Source organism: Meriones unguiculatus, chromosome 20, assembly GCF_030254825.1.
Source record: "Meriones unguiculatus strain TT.TT164.6M chromosome 20, Bangor_MerUng_6.1, whole genome shotgun sequence".
Classification (NCBI taxonomy): Eukaryota; Metazoa; Chordata; class Mammalia; order Rodentia; family Muridae; genus Meriones; species Meriones unguiculatus.
In genome coordinates, this window is record NC_083367.1 from 60,336,724 (window position 1) to 60,357,161 (window position 20,438).

At 49.7% G+C, this 20,438-nt stretch overlaps 1 long non-coding RNA gene across 1 annotated transcript; it reads right to left on the reverse strand.

Moving 5' to 3' along the window:
• Positions 1 to 7,225: 7,225 nt before the first annotated feature.
• Positions 7,226 to 12,051, reverse strand: LOC132649484 (uncharacterized). Its single transcript, XR_009587937.1, has 2 exons — positions 10,146 to 12,051; positions 7,226 to 8,934 (listed from the first exon to the last, which is right to left on the reverse strand). It is a non-coding gene; the product is annotated as an uncharacterized LOC132649484 (long non-coding RNA).
• Between the last annotated feature and the right edge of the window lie 8,387 nt (positions 12,052 to 20,438).

The following is a 20,438-nucleotide window of genomic DNA, read 5'->3' on the forward strand; positions in this document are numbered from 1 at the left end:
GGTGCGTGGTGAACTGAACACCAGGAGAGGTGAAGTCTTCATTTCATGTCTGAAATTTCTGGTGAGAATTGAAATGGCCACCTCCACCCTTAAACGCAGGGTGGAGACGCTTCACTTTCTACCCATCCATTCCCTGAACAAGGGCAGGCTACTGGGTCATCCTTCCTCCCCACTTTCACTAACTCCAGTTCCTGTGCCTAGCCCACTTTGTGCCTCTCAGACTCCTGACCAGAAGAGCAAACAGCTGTCTCCCAAAAATAACGAGAGACATTCCCTCAGCTATGTATATACTGCCAGAGAGGTAGGGCTATAGACTGGAGGGGTGGGCCCAGGACGTCTCATGAGTCACCTGGCAAGAATTGCCTGAGTATTTTAGGCCTGGGGTGGGATAGCGGGGGGTGGGGGGGTGGAGTGGGCAATGCTTGTGTTCATGGTTGGCTTAATTTATGGGTTTTATCCACGTTAATGGTAGTTCTGAGAGGCGGCTCCGTGCAGCTTGGCCACCAGAATGTGCCTTTAACTACCCCATTAAGCTCCCCTGCAGCTGGGGTGTCATTCCTACCCTGTTGTGGGTTTTTAATGTCAGTATGTGAACTCCAGTTTTCGTTCTGCCCTATCATTCCTCCTTCTCCGTCCTGTCCCCTCCCTGTTGAGGAGGGCGTCAGGCCCGTCTGCTTTGCCACACGCCCTGCCCAGCGCTTATCAGCTCTATTAAAAGCTCCAGTGCAGATTCAGATTGGGGACTATACCATTAAAACATCACATTAACGGGTCCTCAGAGAAAATCTCTCACAAAGCTTTTGAGCTCATAACTACTTGGCTGTCTTAGGAGCTTCTACAGCTCCTAACATGTTAACAATCAGAAAATAAAAATGTTCCTAGTGACGGCTGGCAGCAGCCGGGCCTGGAAGACCTGAAGTTTCTCCCAGGCCACTTAGGGAGTGTGTGGGCTGGCCTGGAGGCCCCTACACACTGGAGGCCGCTTGTCTATATCTCTTTTCTGTCCCTGTCCAGTCCCAGAGGCTTCTATTTGTGTAAAGGGTTGGGAGACCAGCAGAGATGCTCACAGGCCTGGAGCTGGTCAGAGCCGCAGCTGAAGTCCGGTCCTCCCTCAGTCTAACCCTCAGCTGAGGGCCAGCCTGGGAGTTCGGGTCAGAAGTCACAGCATACATGGGTTTCCTGGGATAAGATCGTTACTGGAAAGAGAGCACTGTGGGGACCCCAGAAGGCAGAGCTGACCCTCTGTGAGCATGCTGCTCTTCAGTGAACCCAGGAAAGGAGACATCTGACCACCGCCGCTGAGGTTTGGATTCTCTTTCTGCCCCACATCTCCGGCTTTCTGCCTCCTGACATCAGTCTTTATTTTTAGGGCTGTTTTGAGATGACATTGCTGGGACCCAGGCACTGAGCTGTACAGCCAAGGAGCCCTTGCACTGATTCGTTCTCAGTGATGGCTTGCCAGAGTACCAGAGTGCAGAGGGCTGAAGTGAGGATCAACGGCCTGCCCTGCACAGGCCTCTCTGGGCCTCTGAGGAGCCAAGGTTTAGGGCCTGCCATGCTCTCTCCCACCTGCTGCTGTTACGTGAAGGCAGCTACCCTCACACATTAACAAGAGTCCTCACCTCAGGGACTTGAGAGATGCATTGGTTTGGCAAACACAAAGGCCCACATTTGATCCCCAGGGTGCACATTAAAAAAAAAAAGCCAAGCACGGGTCATGTTTTAATAGTGCAAAGGAGCTCTGGCTCACCGGCCTGCTCCAGAGTTCCTGGCCATTGATGATAGACTCTGTCTCACAAAGCACAAAGTGCACAAAGAAGTTGACCTCTGGCTTTGACATGCATGTGGACACATGACACTTTCACACACACACACACACACACACACAGGCCCTAGAATCACCATTCTGTTCTCTGCTCTCCATCCTGGGTGTTGACAGCAGGCGCAGAGTAAGGGGGGAGTTGACTTTTCAGGCTCTGTGTCTTTGAAGCAGGTACTGTATCTCTGCAGGTACCGGCTGCAGAGATACACAGTGACAACAGGGAGGGGTGACAGGTTGGCTGGGTGGCTCCTGTGAATGGTCAAGGCAAGAAGAAGAGGTAGTCCTTTTTAGAAATAACATAGGGAAGTGTCAGGACCGTGTGCTCAGGAACACACCCAGCACATGTATGGAGTGAGAACCTCTCTGCCTCCCCCCCAACCTTCCCCACTACCTCCCCCTCGTCCCCCACCTCCCCCTAACCTCTCCCTCTCCACCTCCCCCATCTCCCTTCCAAACTCTCCCTCACCTTTCCCAACCTCCCCGAAACCTCTTCCTCTTCCTTCTTCCTCACCTCCCTCTCCAGCTTCCCTTCCCTCCCAACCTCTGCCCCAACCTCTTCCCTCTCCAGACTTTTTCCTTTCCCTTCCCATACCTTCCCCCTACATTCCCCCTCCTCCCCCTCCCTCCCCCCACTTTCCCTTCCTCCCTCCCCATCTCACTGCTCCACAAAGTATCTCCCCAATCTCCCTCCTACCTCTTCCTCCATCTACCTCCAGCTCCCCCTCCCTGACCCCTCCCACTGCCCCACAAAGTCTCTCAGCTGCAGTAGCCTCTGTAGTGATATGCTTCAGGATCACCTACCTTCTTTCCTGGCTCATCTTTCACATCCCGGCTTGTCTTTACTAGTGGCTGAACTAGTATGAGGTGAGAGCTGGGGTCATCCAGCCTGGCCATTTCCCAGCATGCTCCCTGAGATCAGACCTGCACCTTGGTGGAAGCTGCCCTTGTGTAACACCTTTTTCTCCTGATCATCTTGTCCTGGGCCTTGTCTCCCACTAAATCTTTTGTCCTCCCACTCTGCACCCGCAGCTGTTTTCCAGACAACCCACATGAGTGACACACAGGCACAGCTGAAAATAGATGTGGAAAGTTGGTTAAATATGTGGGGTTTTTGTTTGTTTGGTTTTGTTGTTTTTTATTTGTTTGTTTGTTTGTTTTTGAGAGGGTTTTTCTGTGTAGCCTTGGCTGTCCTGGACTCACTTTATAGACAAGGCTGGCCTCAAACTCACAGAGATCCACCTGCCTCTGCCTCCCTGAAGTGTGTGATTTTTTTTTTTTTAAAAGAAAGCTTACGAGTGTCTATAAAGATAGAAGGAGAAGACAAAGGGAGAAGAAAGGCCTGTGGAGGGGGAATGCCGCTGAATAGCAGGAGGAAATGGGGTGGGAGAAACAGGGACAGGTAAGCCAATCACACTGCTAAACATGGGACAGGCCCAGGAAAAGCCTCCCTCCTTCCTCTCCAAACATCCAAGGTGGAGGCTCTCAATGTGCATTGGGGTGTTCTGTTTCACACTCAAGCTTTGGGGAGTTGGCCTCCTCTGTGGCTTAAGTTATTTCAGGATCTCTGCCTTCGAGAAGCCCAGAGAGGAAAAGGGGACACAGGTGGACCCCTGGATGGTGCCGGGCCAGGGGGCTGTGCAAGATGCATTCTTAGTCATCAGATGTCTGATAAATGGCAGGTGGTTATTAAAGAGCAAAGGATTTCTGCTGTATGACAAGTCAGCATATGTCAGTATGTGCCTGGGTGTCAAATACAGGCATGTCAGGGGTCAGTTATCTGTGCTAATATCCTCTTGCACAGGTGTGCACGGGTGTGAACAGGTGCCAATCACTCTGCCCTTGGTGCAGAGTTGTTCTAAATACAGCTGCTTTAAGGATGTGCTGGCAGTGTTGGGTACTTCCAGTGTCTTGACGAATCTCTACAAAGCAAACTTTGGAAGGAGGCAGCTGAGCACATTTGCCAATGAATAGTCCCTATAGCTGTTGTCTGAATTTGGAATTTTAATGCGGTGTATTTTAAGAGCAGCATGTTCATGAGATACTGATTCCAAACCACAGCAGGCGTGACATCCCCCGCCCATGGACATCTTTCAAGTGGTGTGTTTGAGAGCACTCCTGACACCCCCACCCCCAGTGGCCCACCATTCATTCAAGACACTCAATCAAGACTTTATCTTAGCCCTGGAAGATGCCTCAGGGCAACAGAGCCTGGCAGCCGGTGGCAGGGATGTATCTGTCCTCAGGCAGCAGAGGCCACACTCACCCCTTACCTGTTTGCCAGGAACAATGGGAGGTGTCTGGGCGCCATGTGCACAGTGGTCAAGGAGTTTAGGTCTGGAATCTACCTCCCCAGGAGCTCTTGTCTGTTCCTGCCTTACTCGAATGCTGGTGTGGATTTTGAATGGGGTTGAGGAATAACAGATAGGGACAAGGATAGGGTTGGTCCTGGGACAGTTGGGGAAGAGACTTCGGACGGAGACTTCGGATGGAGGAGGGCTTTTGAAGATGGCAATAAGTTAAGATGATGTCATTAGGGATGTCCCTAAATGATGCTATGTTTTCAAGAAAACAAAACAGGGAAGCACAGGAGAATGACAGTGACAGCAGAACCAAAAGCTGGAGTGATGCTGACCTAGGCCAAGCAACCTCTTGGGCATCCACCAAGAAGTGAGAAAGTTTCTGCTGAGAACTCAACCTTTAGCTTCCAGAGCTGTCCATTCCGGAGGGTCCATTTCTGTTGTCTTAAGCCCCAGCTTGTGGTACTTTGTGATGGTGGTCCAGGAAGCTGGTACGCCCAATTTTTGCTCATTTTTAAACACCAACTTACTATTGAGATTTGAGAGAGAAAGAGAGAGAGAGAGAGAGGCATGACTATTGTATATTGGCTGTTTTGAGAGTCTGAGCAGCCACAGAATAAACCATAGGCAAAAGGCACACAGTGGTTCCTAATTGAGGCTGGCTGCAGAAGCACCACAGAAAAGGAAGTAGCTGGCAGGTGGAGTGACCAATCCAGATGTCCTAGTTTGGTTCCTATTCCTGTGACAAAACAATGATCACAAGCAACTTGGGGAGGGACAGGTTTATTTCAGTTTACAGCATACAGTCCATCCATGTGGGGAAGCCAGGACAGAAACCTGGAGGCAGGAACCTGGAGGTAGGAACTGAGGCCATGAAGGAATGCTACTTCCTGGCTTGCTCCCCTTGACTTGGTCAACTTGCTTTCTTAAGAACCCAGCATCACCTGTCGAGCAATGGCACCACCCATAATGAAAACTCAATAATGAATAATAATCAATAATGAAAACTCCTATAGGCTAGTCTGACAGAGGCATTTCTCAATTAAGGTTTCTTGTTCCCAGATGACTCCTGCCTATGTCATATTGACGAAAACCTAACCAACACAGATGGCCAGGGAAATGTCAGCAGCCTCCATGGAAAAGAAAGGAGGGTGTGAAGCCTGAGCATCAGCAGATCTAAGACTCAGAGAGCCTGGCATGATCAGAGTTTAGGAGGTAGAGGCAAGAGGATCAGGAATTCAAGGGTAGGCCCAGAGCCAACACAACTTCCAAGGCCAGCTTGGGTTACATGAGACCCTGTCTTAAAACAAGTAGAGAATCAAACAAACAAACACACTGGGGCGGGAAAAGACTATAAAGAACGGCAACTTCCAGCCATCGAGGTGAGAGCAGGAGATAAAAGCTTGAGTGCTGTGTGCATTAGCCCCCAATTGAGGCCAAGTGCTCAGCATTTCCCAGAGGCAGCATCTCGTGCAATCAGGAAGGCTGATGCGCTATCAAGGACTCTCAGCTACTCTGTAGCAGTGGAAGAATGTGCTGAGTGTTGGAGAGTTGGTCTCCAGTTAGGATAATCATGGGAACTGACTAGAATTTCTAATAACTCCATTACTAGAATTACTCAAAAGACAAGAACAGTAGATTTTGAGACCCATTAATCTGTTTTCTAGGTGACAGCACCTTTGGCCACCCAGGACATGTGGCAACATTGAACCGTGTTATTTTAACCTGTGGTGGTTGAGCTCTCAAGCTCTAGAATGGAGCCAAAGGAGGAGCCTGGTTGGCATGTGTGACAAGAATGGCACCTGTGGCTCCTTGGGGGTCAGATGGGATTGTTCTGATAAGGAGAACAGTTTCTCAGGGTTTGTGTCTCAGTGTTAAGCAGTGAGCAGGGGACAAAGTCCAGGAGGGCAAGACATATTGTTCATTCTAATTTTAAAATGAAGAAGAAAAGGTCAAGCAATGGCAGAAATCTTTGAAGCAAACTATGGGACAGACAGGTCCATGTGTCCACAATGGGTGTATCACATGATGTCAACAACATCAGATTTCTCTGTGAAACGAGACAGGAATCAGTGGGTGGACTTACTAAAACACCAAGTCAGACAAAATTGACATATGCTTTGTGGTAATTGTGTTTGCTGAAAAGCAAAGGGTGTAAGCAATCTGAACGTTCACCGTGAGAATCCCATCTCACAGTCATAAAACCACGGCATGCAGAATATGGCAAGATAGGCAGAGCGTTATTGGATTAAAGTCACTCAAACCATGCTTATATTGAGGCAATGATGATCAGAAAAAAACAAACAAACAAATGGAGTATGATTGTAACAGACAACAGAGATTTGTTGCAAAGCTAGTAAAACATCTCTGCAAACAAAAAGGCTTATATGTCTACAAACCCCTGTCGGGAGATGGCTCCCTGGCTAAAAGCCCTCACTTGTGAAGGAGCCTGCTTCAGTGCCAGCATCCACACACGGTCCCTCACAAGCATCCATAACTCTAGTTCCTGGGGATCTAATGATCCACGGTGTCGGCATTTGTGTATGTATACAAGGGGCGCACAAACTCACATCCATAAACACAAGTAAAAAATAAACTTAAAAAGCTCAAGGGACAGATTAGAAAAGGAGCTTACGGTTCATGGAAGTAGAAATAAAAGTGAGTAAGTGAACTAAATGAACATTAGGGCACAAAATAAATATAAATGTCAAACGTCATGCCCACACCACTTCTCAGGAGGCCGACAGTGGGGAACCATGGCCGAAGTGACAGATGCTTTGCTCCTGCGGGAGACTCACAGTTTAAGTCTGGCCTGGCAACCTGCCGGGACCCTGTTTCAAATAAAAAGTAAGAAAGCGTGCTAGGGCTGATGCTCAGAGACTGAGCGGCTGCACGGCATGCACAGAGCCCTAAAAATTTAAAGTTTAACAGTACAGAAATGGCTATTTTGCCATAACGTGTCAGGTCTACAGCATGTTACATGATGGCTAAAAATGATAGAACATACACGATAATGTCACAGATAACATAACCTGTTAGCATGGTTGAACATATTTTTAGAAACAGCACATAGGTGTGGGTAAAGCAATGCATTTTGTCTTATAAAGGTAGAGAATTTTTATACAAATATTTATTATTTTATTAATAAATATATTTAAATACAGACAACAGTAATTTCTATATATCACTTGCTAAGGATCATTCTTAATTTTCTATTGCGTTTTTGAAAGGTATAAAATCTAGTTCTGGGATGGAATTATGATGATACATATGTCGTAAATTTTCTTTTACCACATTTATCTATTTATCTACCTATTTATTTATTTCCTGAGGGGTATATGTGTGTGTGTGCACACGTGTGTGCATCTTGAGGTCCAAGGAAAACTTGTGGGAGCTGGTCCTCTCCTAAGATCTTCAGGCTTGGCAGCAAGCACCTTCAGCTTAGGAGCCATCTCGGGGACCTTATGTCATTGTTAGGACATTCCCTGACTTTTCATTTGTCTCTTCAAGAAAACCTTCTCTCTCTTAAGAGTCACACTCACTCCCCGGTAGCCATCTCTCCATTGTTACAGTAAGAACTCTAATCTTTTTAATCTTCTAAATCATTCTCTCTTATGCTTACATCCCCCAAGCAATACCAAAAGTCCCTAGACCTTCCCTGAAGGAAAAGTTACTCAAAGAGAACTGAAGAGCCAAGAGTATTTTGCACGGTAGACCCAGCCACATTTGAAATGGTCAGTTGTGCCCCTGATTTGTGCCTCTGAGGAATCCTCTTCGATAAATGACAAATCTCTCTCCAAAGGGAAGGGAGCAGTCCCCAGGCACGCATGTGAAGAGCAGCCATTTCTGTCTCTGGGTTCTGGTTACACATCCCCTGCCTGGAAGCTTTGTTTGCATCGAGAGGACCGAACCCAAACACAGAGGTGGCTTTACTGTGACTGCAATCCACCTGCAATGAAGCCAAGCCCTGGTCTCCCTCTAGGTGTGGAATAAATGTCTGTTTCCTCTCTCATTTTTTTTCCCTCCTGGAGTAGGCCCCACCCTTCCAACCAACTTTATGTCCCTATACTTCCCACCCCCTGTACCTTCTTTCACAGCCGTGGGCTAGTTTTTTGCTTTCATACATGTCATGATAATCCTCAGCCAGCTTCTCTGAATGAAATCAATGGCTATCTGCATGCTGTCGCCTGTTGGAGCCTAAGCTCTCCATGGATCACGGTGTTGATGTGGTGTCTAGCTGCTAGCCTCTTAGGAGATCTTAGGGGTGTCCTACAGAAAGACTTTACGGCAGTGGGTCTGAACCTGTGGGTTGCGACCCCCTCAGGGGTTACACACCAGATATCCTGCATATCAAATATTTACATTATGATTCATAATAGTAGCAAAAATCACAGCTATGAATTAGCAATGAAACAATTTTATGGTTGGGGTCACCACCACATGGGGAACTGTGTTAAAGAGTTGCAGGATTGGGAAGGGTGACAGCCACAGCTTTAGGGTTCTCACAATTTCTTGAAATTGTAGGTAGTTTGTGTGTCTTGTCGCCCACGGTAGGGACACTATTCCATGGCTTCCTTTGTCCTGAGAGTCAAAGGGCAGCTAAGCAGGGACATGCGGGAAAGAGTGTTCTCGTTAACGGTGATCTGTGGGAGGCCTTAAGTCCTCTTCTTTATCAGATGGTACCGTTATACTGATGCTCCATGTGGATGAAGCCCTTGCACAGCACAGAGAGAGCAGAACAGGAAGCAGGAAGGTACCCTGACCTTTCTCTTCGTGGGTCACCACTTTAACCAGCCCTTTGGTATTCACATCGACCTACGAAATACAAACGCCAGATTCTTAAGCACTGTTTACTTTATAAAAAGAATACAGTGTGCATGAGGGCAGCAAAGTAGAGTTATCACCACGTGATTCTCCCTCCAAAGATGACAGGTGTCTGTGGGGGTTCAGTTAGATGTTGACTGGTTGATGGTCACACAAGGAGTCCTGTAGGTCAAGTGCCCGGGTGGAAGAACTGCCAGGCCTCTGGTGATGCCTAAACATGTATGTGCTATGCCCACACACAAGACCACCGCTCAGCCCTGCCGGGCGCAGGAAAGTGGTATGGATGTCAGAGCGCATGCGTCTCGGGAGGTTGCGCTCAGAACACAGCAATCCCCTGACTAGGGTATCCACGGACTCAGGGGTGAGCACACAGGTCCCGCTCTCCTGAGTCAGAGCATGAGGGCAAGTGGGCTTTGCTGACAGACATGCTGGGGCTGGGTGACCTGTGATTTTGAGAAGTCCTCGGGAACTACGTCCATGCTTAGTGAGAACTCACCCCGTGATTGGTGAAGCATGGTTGGATAGGGAGGCGCAGACGCATTCGCACCTTTTACTTATGCTCCCTACCTCCTGCCTTCCAATCAGGAAGCTCATCGCCGCCTCCCCACCCGCAAAGGCTGTTCCCACGGGCACACACCCCTTTAGAAGGGCTCATCTCCTTTTGATACAAGTCTGCTCAAATGCCACCCTCTGAGTCTGGGCTGTGTTCTCCGGGATTGTTGCTGTTGGCAGGCGGTCACCAGTGTCAGCGCGCCTTGAGAGACCCTGAGAGAGGCTTTCCACCTATGGGCGCGGCAAGCTCTTCCTCAGATGGCACAGGTGTCTATCAGATGTAATCACTATGAAGGAGTGTGGTGTGTATGTGCTGTGGTCCAGGCTCACTCAGACCCTGCTACGGAGGGTTTTGTTGTTGTTTTAGAATTGGCTGTACATTTCTTCTTTGTGTTTTGGGGACAGTGGGCATGGCTGGTCTGCTCTTCTCTCCTGTGTGACTGGATGGTCTTGAAGGTCACATGTAGGCCTCAGGATGCTCACTCTGCCCAAGCACAGACTAAGGAAAAGGTCCATAGAAAGGCAAAGAAACAGGGGGCTGTAAAGCAAGCAGGCCAGCCTCCTAGGAGTCAGGCTTCTTCTGTGAAGAAAGCCCCAGATGAGGAAATGGCTTGATGGAGGTCGGGCTGGATGGATGGCCCATGGCTTACCTGTTCCCAGGAAGCAGAAGCCTTGTTTTCTCTGAGGTGGTGTTTAATTTGTATTCTGGTCTGGATTCCGTGATCTGAGAGCCAGTTGTGTCTTTTATCTGGACCCTCGGAGAGCCTGCAGACCTCTCTTGGGGCAGCGGTGTGCTCAGGTGTCGCGCTGGGGGCAGAGTGGAAGTCACCTGACTGACTAGCTTGAAGTGAAGCACTTTGGACTCACTGGATGTGGCTGAAGGACACGACCTTCCTGTGGGCCTTTCTTTTGGGAAAGGAAGTCTTTGGAAGTTTGTAGCAACTGAATAAATCTTGTCCTTTTGATAAGCGGGCTCCCCATTTGGCTGGCGTGTGGAGAAAGCGCCACACTTCCTCTGATTGTTTCAGTTGATTGAGTTCCAGGGTGTGTGGCCTGATAACTCATTCCTGGGGAGCTGTGGCGGAAGTGAAGGCCCAGGCCGGAGCACTTCAACACGCAGGCCCACATGCGGAGTCGGAGTCCCAGGACAGGCCTGCCGAGGCTGGACGGTTATTCTCGGGAGTTATTTTGATCCTCAGGCCATGCCATAGATCAGGTTTCCGAGCCCAGCCCGGGCGCTGCTCGGAAGACTGCTGCTCTCAGGGAGGAGGTGCTAAGCCACGCCCCCAGGACGACCTATGCCACCCCATGGCCTGCAGGTGCCTCATCTCACTTTCCACCTCTCCGGAACTGGGTGGGGCGGAGCCAAGATGTGCTTCTGGTAGGGTCTCCATCGGCCAGAAAACCCAGCAGCTCCAGAGAGTAGAAGTGACTCATGTGGGCTGACTCAGGAGAACCACAGGCGAGGGGGAAGGAAGGCTCCCTAGAGCCCTGGTGCTGTGAAGGATGCTCTCCTCACACAGCGGAGGGAGCGGAGGCTGCCAACCCGGGAAGCTGCAGTTCCTGGGTGGGGACAGTTGGCTCTCTGTATTTTTAAAGTACCCACCCAAGCCTCGCTTTTAACTCTACAATTTGAACGATTCCATTGCTGTTGTTAGAGACGTTATGTGTACCAGGTGGGCATAGATGACTGTAGTGTCCACATGGCAGAAATATCCTGCCTTGCTGTGGATGTTCTGGAGGTCTGAGGTCATGGCTGCCAGGGTGGCTTCTTGCCCAGTCCAGGTGGGGTAGTCTGCCACTGCCAACCAGCTCCTGGTGGTGACTGGCATCCCGCGGTTCCTCAGCATGTAGAGACACAACCTGGTGTCTGTGTCTGCCTTCATCTCCACACACATCTTCTGTCGTTTAAAGGACCGCAGTCACAATAGTTGATGGGACTCACCCCGACTTAGCTGACAGCAGGGACACATTCTTTTCTGAGTAGCTCTGCCTCAACAAGCCCACATTCCAGGGTACAAGCCCGGGACAGAGCAGGACTTTTGCATGTGGAGCCTGGGGAGAGATGAGGATTACAGGGACGGCAGTGGTTTAGGGAACTACAGCAAGCAAAAATCAAGAGTCACTCAGACCACCACAGTGAATGACTTAGGGCACATGCTTTTGGATTGTATCTCAAGATAGCGCAGAAGACATATAATTCTGTTACCTGCTTCTCTGACCTTTACAGTTCAATTTTACCGATGTTTTCTTATTAGAACCTCACTTGTGTTCTTAACAATGGCTTTGTTCAAAGAAAAAAATGGATCCAGGACCATTCCTTGTAACTGGTCCATTTCTGTGACATGGAGACTCATTGTGGGCCAGGTATGACACCCTACTCTTGGAATTTGTCTCTCTCTCACGTGACATTGTTTAGCTTGTTCTTGGTCCCTTGCATCGCCTGTAAACTTGCAGTGAGGCTTCCGACTGCTTCGAGGCAGTCCTCTTTTGGATAGCCGGCATTGCTGGCCCACCCAGAGGCCTGTGCTAGCAGGCACAACATCTTTTTCGCCAGTGTCAGGTCCCTGCTCAGGTCTCGAGGTTCCTGCCTCGCCTGGAAGTGGGGACTGATCTTGGAAACTGTCCCTTGCCACAGTAAAGTTTTTCACTGTCAAAGTTTCTGATAGCTGAGGGGGAACTTGCCTTTCCTGGTGGCAGCGGGTGTGGGGGAGAGGAAGTAAGTAGGGTCAGCGGAAGCGTGCCTGGGATGGCACGGCCTCACGACAGCCAGTTCTGAGAAGTCCTTTGCTTGCGTTCCCGACACTCTTGGTCCACTGTTGTGGTACGGTGGGCACCATGCGCTCCACCACACTTATTCCTCCATGCTCTGGTTCTCCAGCCTCAACTCCCAGATGCCTGGTCAGCTGTGCTCACTGCCTTCTGGGGAAGAACAGGGATATCTTCTCCTCTGTGTATGTGTGAGAGAGAAAGACAGACAGACAGACAAAGAGACAGAGACACAGAGACAGAGAGGAAATGAAACATGAGGAGGAGGAAGCAATGGGTAAGATAGCCCAGTGAGAGGTCGCCAGGGACAGAGCCTGGGCCCTGGGGTATGCAGAGATCAGGCCAGCAAGGATTAGAGGGAGAAAAGCCTCATAGACAAAGGCCAGCCCTTGTGTGAATGCACTGGCACGCATCTTTCCAGCAGAAAGGGGCTGTGGGAAAGCCCTGGCGCCCCAGCCCCCGTCAGTTCTGGTGAAAGCAACCCTTGGCAGTGGTGCCCCAGGAACTCCAGGAGGGCTGCCGGCTGGCACACGGCGCTGCTTGTCACCCTGGCCACACTTGGGGACTGTGAGTTCCCAGGCCCCAGCAAGCAACCTTGGGAAGAGTCCCACTTCCTCTCTGAGAAAAGCTTTGGTGAAGGGAATAGGGAGGAGCTGTGCATCTTTGAGGGGTGAACTCCCTCCCCCCACAAAGGGTGCCCCAGATTGAGGTCATTCTGGCTATGTTTGCTCCCTTCCAAGGGCCCATAGAGGCCGAGGAAGGGAAGCAGGAAGAAGTGACCATTATTCTCCAGGCACTTGCTAACATGGATTCAGTGGCAGTGCCTTCTCTGTAGTGTGCAAGGGCTTTGTCCACATGGGGCATCAGAATTGGGGTGATTCAGAAGATATCACCCCAATACTTCATTTTACAGAAGAGAAACTCAGGTCTGGTGAGCTTAAGGTACCTGGCCCAGATCTCCTGGCTGCATGGTGTCTAAATTCTAGTTCAGGATGGGAACTCAAAACCCACAGGAGGAAAAGAAGCTAGAGATGGGATCCAGAGAAACTCAGAGCCAATAGAGTGTTTTCTTGGGGGGAGGGTGTGGAGAGATGGCTTGTTAAGAGCCCATGTTCTTACAGAGGACTGAGGTTCAAACACCTATATCGTGGCTCAGGATCATCTATAACTTCAGTTTTAGGGGGTCCAATGTCTTCTTCTGACCTCTGCAGGCACACACATGTGCACAGATATACATGCAAGCAAAATACCCATAAAACAGATGAAATAAAATAATTAAAAATAATACTAAAATAATAGTCTCAGCATGAGGCAAGGGCTGCTAAGTTCAGTTTGGGGGTGGTAGTGAGAGATGAAGTCATCATGACTCCTAACACCAAGAAACATACCAACTTAGACGATGGATATGCTAAGGACCTTAGCACAGCCCATCCTGAGCTGTCACATAATTACCATGTATCACTTAATTGTGTGCATATGTGTGAAGAGACACAGAGAAGGGATGCACAGTGCTGCAAGCAGTGTGTGAGAGTATGACAACCTTTGTGACCTTCTGGTTTAGGCCTTTGATAAGCTGCTCTTCATGGCCTAGCCATTTCTTGCAGTGTTAGACTGCCCCGCGCAGACTTTCAGCATGTCAGGGAACCTAGGTAACTTCCTGTCTAAGATGGAGAAACTTTGGGACACTGTGACTGCTGACTTTTCTAGAAGCTTCTGAAGACAGAGGACCCCCTGCCACCTGGGCTGCCAGTAAGCTAGGGGGCTGGGTGTAAATGTCACCCAGCGTCTTGAATGTTTACCAGGCTTTTGGTTCCGGGTGGGCTGTCATTCTGGGGAGTATGCAGAGCTGGATCCTGTGCCCACCGATTCTCTGGATTGCTGAGGCTGTATGCCTGGTGGCAGCCTAGGCCTGGGAGCAGTCAGGGTAGCCTTCACTGCTACCATGGTTCACCGGGCACATGACCTTGAGCAAATGGTTTCATTTCTGTGAATGTCCCCTCAGCTATATAAAAAAAAAAAAGCAAGGCCCTACCCTGGGGGTGTGAACAGGAAGCACAATTGTCCTAGAGTGCCTGGGCCTCCTGTTGACCCACAGTTACCTTACCCAGCCTTTCCCTTCTTAGCTGTCCCTGATCCACTTCATGGCTCTTCCCTCAGGCTTTAGGCAGCCACGTGAGCAGCCAGAGCGTTCTTTTTGAGCAGTAGAAAATGGAAGAGTGTAGACCAGAGCCTGTTGCTGGGTGGGTGGAGCCGTGCGGCTGGGCATTGGGTAGGAAGCAGGAATCTGTCAGACACTATGGGCCAGCAGCTGTCCCATCTTTCTCCTACCTGGTGGCTACCATCCCGGGGGCAAACCTTTCTGGTGGAGGAAGCACTGCCAGGCTTGGCTGTGACGAGCTTCTCCCCACAGTCCTCCATGCCGTGGCCAAATGACGTGTTCAAGGGCCCTGAGTGCAGCCGGCGGTGTTAGTAAGCAGGTCTCTCAAAGATAGAAAATGTGGAGCTGGGGAGGTGGCTCCGGGGGTGGGCACCTGCTGTACAAATGGGAAGACCAGGGCCTAGACCAGAGCAAATGTTGAGGTGGCAGCACCTGCCTGCCACAGGGAGCCTAGAGCAGGATGGATGATGGTGGCAGGAGACTAACGAGCTTGAGGTACAGCTGGCCTGATACACCAAGTGGCGAAGGGTAAGAGACCCTGTCTCAGAGGCACAAGGTGGAGGCTCATCCCTCAAGTTGATCTCTGACCTCTACACCGGAGGCCTTTCTCTGTTTGTCTCTCTTACACCTACATCCACTCACCCACCCTCTCACCCCCCCATACACACACACCAAAACATACACACACACATATACTCACATACCACACAGATACACACTCACATACATACCACACACATATACACATTCACACACCACATACCACACACACACACACACACACACACACACACACACACACACACACACGTAGGCACGCTCCAGCAAGGCACACAGCTGTTTTGATTAAACCCTGGTACCCTTATCCCATGCTTGATGCCTGTGGTTCTTGGGAACCTGGGCATGTTTAGGGCAGGTTGAGTGCCGGGATGTGAGGGCAGGAGAGCTGGGGCTGTTTGTGAACCAGAGGAGGCTGCCTCCCTGGAGGTGAACTAAGCTGAGCTGAGCTGACAGGCTCACCAATAAAATGCTGAGGCGGCAAACTCCAAAGTGACGAGGCTGTGTTTGCTAGGGCTAAAAACAGACATTCCCTGGTGTTCCGTAGTCACCCAAATCACCTCACAGCTGTGTAGTGCGGGAAAAATTAGTTTTCATGCCTTCGTCTTCCCAGCCATAAACGAACGGGCTTGCCACCCGTGGTCAGCATTATAACTGTGGGGGAGATGGCGGCACAGCAGCCGGTCACTCAAACCCGCCCATGGCCATTTTGATGTCAGTGTGTTCTAAGATGAGGCTGAAATTTCAGAGCGTGTCTGTATTTCTGTGCTTATTTGTTTGTATTTATTTTTACATACATGGTATTCTATTCTGTTATATGTTCTGAGCATCATCTACTGAAAGGTTAAGATATGAGCTGTGATTCACAGAACACCGCCTTCTCAGTGCTTCTCAGTGCGCTTTTTCATGGCAAACAGGAGTGGGGGTCCTGGAACCTCGTTATGGTCAGTGTGGATGCAGCAGAGCTGCAGTTTAAAGCTTGGCTTTGACCCCAACCCTCACCAAGTGGTTTTGCTTATCACCTCATACCTGGTTCCCATACTTAACTTCATCCTTTCACCTGGGTTTTAGCTCTGATGCCGAAGTTGCTTGGGTGTGTCTGCACACTTGCTGTGCCACCTCCCTTTAACTGTAACCCACAAGCAGTCAGCAAGCCCCCTGGAAATCTCCGCCCGTTTGTTTGATGTCCCTGCTGTGAAGAGATTCTTGGACCAACTCTCCCTCGGAGCGCTTCGGCACCATAGGAACGGGAAGATAAACCTGTCTGAGGCGCACAGCCTCCGTGAGCTACGTGGTAGCCTCCATGGCTGGTGGGAAAGCCTACTGCAATCAATATACTTGAATTTCTCTGTAGCCCAAGTGGGGCTCCTTAACTTCATTTGTAAGGCTCTGTGGTATGTGCTAGGTAGGTGGTCCTGGCAATGCTGGGACACGATTCACAGTTCCAGCGTGTCTGAAAGCCCTGTTCTGTGCTTCTGCAAAGAAGCATTTTAGTCTGTTTGGTTGTTGTGCTATGAATTGAGGGGAAAATCCCTTTAGCAGGATGTAGTCTCACACAGACATGCACTCGTGCACACACATACAATGTGTGCACACACAAGGTGGGGCAGAGCACAGAGGTTCACCACGTAACGACAGGAGCGGGGCAGAGACTCATCCTCCTGAATGCCTTCCAGCTGGGCTCTGTCTACACTGAGAGCATTCTTTTAATATGGGGAATTCCTGGGAGGGCCGTGAAAAGCCTGGTCCTCTGACATATCAGCCCTCCCGAATGGCGCCTGCTGAAGGGTTATTACAATTTTTACCTTTTCGTCAATAAAGTTCTTTATGGAACTTTTTTTTTTTTTCCAGGCTGCATTTTAATGCAACGTCCCCTGCCCCAGATGCAGGACTGAGGAGACAGAAAGGCTGTTTAAAGCTCTGGCCTTAGAATGGCCCTATTATGCTTCTCGCTGGATGTAGTGCCACTCGGGCTCTGCTGGGTGTGGGTCTGGCTGTAGCTGCACACTGCTTTCACTAACCCACAGAGAGGCCAGACCTGTGGTGTGGAGAGGGCAGAAGAGACGCCTTCCCAAGGGAGAGTGAGGGACTGCTGAGCTGTGGCCTCTTAGCTGATCCCAAATCTTTGTACTTTGAATGTTTGCTAGAAGTGTCCCTTTCTGAATTAAAGGAACAGATTCTCCTTTTTAAGGTTTCAAGTATAAAGGTGACAGTGCCAGCGACTATTTGGGAACATTTGTAGATCTTTCTTTTGTCTTGGTAACACTTGCAGCAAAGATGACAGGGTTTTGCCAACGGCCTTGGCACTGACTAGTTTAAAACATTTTTCTAAGGTTTAAATCACATTTTTATTTACCCTCGGGACTGAGGACCACACAGTTATCTCCCACAGAAGGGACGTTGAAACTGCTGTTCCTAAAGCTTACATCACATTTGCTCACATTTGTTTTCCCGAAGAGTCTGTGGCTTAGTGCAGATCATAGGGGTGGCCAGGCTAGCTCACAGCATCTGTGGAAAACCTGGCTTGGACATCACTGACTTTCAGTTTGCCAGGACTTTCTGAAAGGCTGAAAGCTGACATCCGAGTGAAAGCCTACATTGGAACCGTGGCCCACAAACCTCAGGGTGTGTCACAATCATGTGGAAGACTGGCAGGCCCCGTGTGGAGGCTGAGACTCAACAGTCCCAGCCAGGGTCCCAAAGATTTGCATGCCACCCAAGCCCCAGGTATTCCTGCCTTTGCTGGGGCCAGGGAGCAGACTTTGACTGGGAACTACCAGTCTCGAGTCTGCTGGGACAACTCTGGTCATCAAAGGTGTTGGGGCACAAGAGCACCTTCTGTCTGGTTGCTATGGGGATATGGGCTGAAGTATTTGGGGCTGTTTTCCCTCAGAGGAGCATGTGCATGACTGTGGCCTGTTGAGCTGACTGTGCCCTGCTTGCAGCAGGCTTCTAATGAGCAATGGACAGTCCCACTAAGGCAGGGTGAGGTCAGGGGTAGACTCCAGCCAGACGTGGAAGAAGACAGCGAGTTTGGCACAACAGCATGATGCTTATATCCCGCACAGAGAGGATTGCAGTGAAGGGCCAGGTGGGCCTGTGAGTATGTGTCTGCAAGTGTGTAACTTCAGAGGTTATTTAAATCACTTCCCTTTGACAGTGTGCTGCATGGCTCTTCATGGCACCGGTGCTGGGTTGACTTTCCAGTCCCTTCTTCAGAGGGTTTGACAGTGGTTCGGTGAGTCTCCCTTTTTGAGGACAGCACTGTCTGTGAGGCAGAGATTTCACAGGGTGACCGATGTTTTCTGAGTCATAAGGGCAGGTTGGGGTGACCTGACAGAGGAGATGCACCGGCTTGTCCGAGGACTGTCCATGTCATTTGGGAAACGCCTTTCGTCATTTGTCCAACAAACATCACGTGAAGAATGAGCACGCCCTGAGTGTGCTGTGTGTGGAGTCCCTGTTCTCACTGAGCAGGTAGAGTGAATAAGCGAGAAAACATGTAGCCATGGTCAGACACTTCTCACTTGCCGTGGACAGACATTTCTCACTGATTTGTAAGCATAGCAAATGAGTAGGCAGATGGGAGCAAAGGGGCCCAATGAGGGGAGGGACATTTAGGTGAGCCCAGAGAGAGGCCAAAGAAAGAGGGAGCAGAGGGGCTGGAGAGATGGCTCAGTAGTTAAGAGCACTGTCTGCTCTTCCAAAGGTTATGAGTTCAATTCCCAGCAACCACATGGTGGCTCACAACCATCTGTAATGTGAACTGATTCCCTCTTCTGGCAGATGTAAATGTAGACTGAACACTCATATACATGAAATAAATAAATCTTTAAAAAAAAAAAAAAAAGAGGGAGCAGAGCACACCCCTGGCCAGGGCAGGTGTGTGGAGCTAGGGCTCATTCTCAGTCCTTAAAAAGGGCTTTTTTTGTGTGTGATTGTTAGGGAAGCATGCAAGGCAGATGTTTTTGAGTCCATTTTGGGCTAGGGGCTATCATTTTTAGAGAACTTACATAATTTGCTGAAAACCTTGAAGCATCATGTAGAGGGCAGAGACTTCACAGCCAGTGACCATGATTTGCTTCAAGCTGCAGCCCTCCTGAGACAGGTCTGGAGTGGTCCTTAGCCCCATGTCTCTTGTTGCTTCCCTTAAATGGGGTAATCGGATGGGCTATTCTGGTCCATACCACATAGTAACAAGGTAGAAACAGAGCAACAAATGTCTTGTTCAACAGAACAGTGTTTAGTATAACGCCACACACTCTGACAGGAAGCCAGTGTCCTCCTTAGGGGGACAGATTTCTCTCTCTCTCTTTTCTCTTTCTCCTCTCTTTCTGTGTGTGTATGTGTGTTTGTCTCTATCTGTCCCTCTCTCTCTCTTTCTCTCTGTGTATCTGTCTCTCTGCTGGGAATGAAGCCCAATGCCTCACATGCTAGGCCTTTCACTTCTGATTTCCTTGGATACTATTCAGACCATAGAAGCCAGCCTTGGGGTTTGGTTGGAAAAAGCAGGCTATACCAGTGAAGCAGCCCAAATATGTGGCTCAGATGGGTTTTACTTTTTAATCTCTAGAGAACCAGTTTTTCAAAGTGTCTACTGTGAAGTGATTTCCCTTTCTGGGTAGGGAGCACTGAATTGTCCAAGGGATGGTCCAGTGTGCGTTGCCCTGTTGGGGCAGACACGAGTCATTCTTCATGTGCTGGTTGCCTTCAGAATGAAGGTTCCCTGAACAGCCAACACTTGCATGTGTTGGGGTCACCTCTGATGTGGGTCACTTTCTGACAGACAGGCTGACCTGCACTTCACAGTGGAGGACACAAGAGGCTCAGAGAGGTTAAGGAATTTGCCCAGGGCAGCACAGCTTATGAGTAGCAGAGGTGGGCAGTGAAGGCTGATGCTTCAATTCCTTGGCCAGTGTTCCTGCTTGAAATCAGACAGTTTTCACATGTGTGACAGACTGAGAGGGTAGAGCCTGTAGGGGCCATTCCAGGTCAGTATCATGGGCTTTGGGGTCTCCTTCCATTACATCACCAATACTGGGGCCACAGCTGTGACTGTCACTAGACCTGTGGCTGGGCCTTCTGTATGTCATCCCTGCAAGTTCCTGGACACAGGTCTCCCTCTACCCTCAGTGAGCTCCCAGAGCAGGTGGTGGTGCCCCAATGCTAGATTCTGTGGCCCTTGCCCAACCCAGGGAACGAATGAGCTCATTGCAGAATTGAGCCTTTACTTTTAGAAAAAGGAAGGCTTAAGTAATTGGTATTGATGATGAGGCCAGAGGGCAGTGAGAAGAGGAACACAGGGCCTGTCCCCACTTTTATACCAAAATTACACTTTGCTTCAGAAGCAAGATACTCAAGGCTGGGTGTTTCTTGGTGGTTAAGCCATTTCTCAGGTGTGTAGATCTAGCTCCTGCTTTGTGAGGCTTTCTGGGCTGGGTTTCAAATGCCCTGAGCT